Source organism: Rhinopithecus bieti, unplaced genomic scaffold, assembly GCF_001698545.2.
Source record: "Rhinopithecus bieti isolate Rb0 unplaced genomic scaffold, ASM169854v2 scaffold_12720, whole genome shotgun sequence".
In the NCBI taxonomy this organism is placed as follows: Eukaryota; Metazoa; Chordata; class Mammalia; order Primates; family Cercopithecidae; genus Rhinopithecus; species Rhinopithecus bieti.
In genome coordinates this window covers 41,880-43,645 of record NW_016807162.1, presented here as the reverse complement: position 1 = coordinate 43,645, position 1,766 = coordinate 41,880, and the positions used below count along the sequence as shown (strand labels likewise).

Sequence of the window (1,766 nt, the reverse complement as noted above, 5' to 3'; positions counted from 1 at the left end):
AGTTGAAAGCACGTTATGCCAAATATCTATTTTTGAGGGCTACTATTTTGTACATGTTATAAAGCTATTCTCTTTGAGCACAAATAAACGAAGTGAGTAGCATAAGTGTTCAGATTTGATCTATTTTACTAGTCAATAATTGTAACAACTGCCTCACACAGATGTGAGTAGATTACTTGTTTTCCTTCAAAAATGAAGAATTTAAGTAGCTTGCATTAGAATAATGAAATAGAAACCCAAGAGCTAGTTCCCACAGATACTAGGGTTCTCAGAATATGAGTCAGCTTTACCTCCACAGTCTCCACAGGAATAACACAGAACAAAACTCACTACTATTCATTGACTAACTGAATATTATTTTTAAAGTTTAATTTAATTAAATCTGCAACACATATATATGACCCTCATGCACTCGAAAATGTGTGTACAACTTTTGACTCTGTAAAAACTGAACTACTAATAGCGTATTATTGACCAGCAGCCTTAGAAATAACATAAACAGCTAATTCATATATATTTTATATGTTATATGAGTTATATACTGTTATTCTTAAAGTAGGCTAGAGAGAGGAAAATGTTAAGAAGATCATAAGGGGCTTAAGACGGTAACTCTGGGTTGGGGTGGCTAGTGACTCGGGAGGCACTGAGGAGGTGTGTGACCATGATGGCAGTCAAGAAGTGGAGTCCAGAGAATGGAGAAGAGGAGGAATTGAAGGCAGAGATGTTGATTCCAGTAGAATTGTCAGGATTTTCTCAAAATGCGAAAATAAATGCAAGATTTGGAGAATTTACAATGAGAGGCCCATTTTGCAAGTGGACAGCTATCTCTCTGCTGGAGAGTACAAAGGCCCTCTTCAGACCTATGCTATATTTCAAGAAAATGTTGAAAATATAGATGCAGAAGGCAATAATAAAACACTGCTAAAATATAAATGCCATAGAATGAAGAAGCTCAGCATGATAACTCTTCTGACAGACAAGAAGGAAGGAGAAGAAAACATAGGTGGGGTGGAATAGCTGATAATCAGGAAAATGATTTCTCCTATAGACCCAAAATTATTTGTAGCCTTCTACATAAAAATGAAGATGAAGAAGTAGGTAGCTTCAACTCCAGATAAACTTTTGGAGGTGGAAGAGCAAGAGATTCAAACGGAAGATAGTTCAAACCTGAGTTACGAACAGGAGAAACCACTGCACTTGGAAATAGAGGTTTCTGGTTACGTTATTGATATCTCTTCTAAAACAGAAGGTTCTGTTTTTATGAAAACTTAAAATGCTGCCTTACAAACCACTCCTACATAAAATGGTTCACATAACTAGTCATGATATTTTAGAAGTTTTATGTAAAATAATAGGCTTTGTAGCTTTCAATTGTTACTATTTTGTCATTTTGTTGGCTAAACACACATTTCCAGTTATAGCACAACTTAATATACCAGAATCATTCAGGATCAGACATGAATTGAACTTTAAAAAAATATGGTTTAAATGACATTAGGGACCCTTCTTTGATAACTCCTTTAAATTTGAGGTTTTACTAAGGCAAATGTATATCTTTTCTATTGTAACTGTTACAAATTACCACAAAGTCAGTGTCTTAAAACAGCACAAATACATTGTCTTAAAGTTTTATATGTCAGAAATCTGACCTGAGTCTCATTTGAGCTAAAATAAAAGTATTGTCAGGACTGTTTTCCTTTTTGGAGGCTCTGGCGGTGGGGGTAGAAGGATGAATCCATTTTCTTTCTTATCAGTTGTTGGAAGAA

General features: G+C 34.9%; 1 pseudogene; it reads left to right on the top strand.

Annotated features, from left to right (window-relative positions):
- The first annotated feature begins 664 nt into the window (after window positions 1-664).
- LOC108534882 (general transcription factor 3C polypeptide 6 pseudogene) lies at window positions 665-1,272 on the top strand (annotated as a pseudogene).
- The last annotated feature ends 494 nt before the right edge of the window (window positions 1,273-1,766 follow it).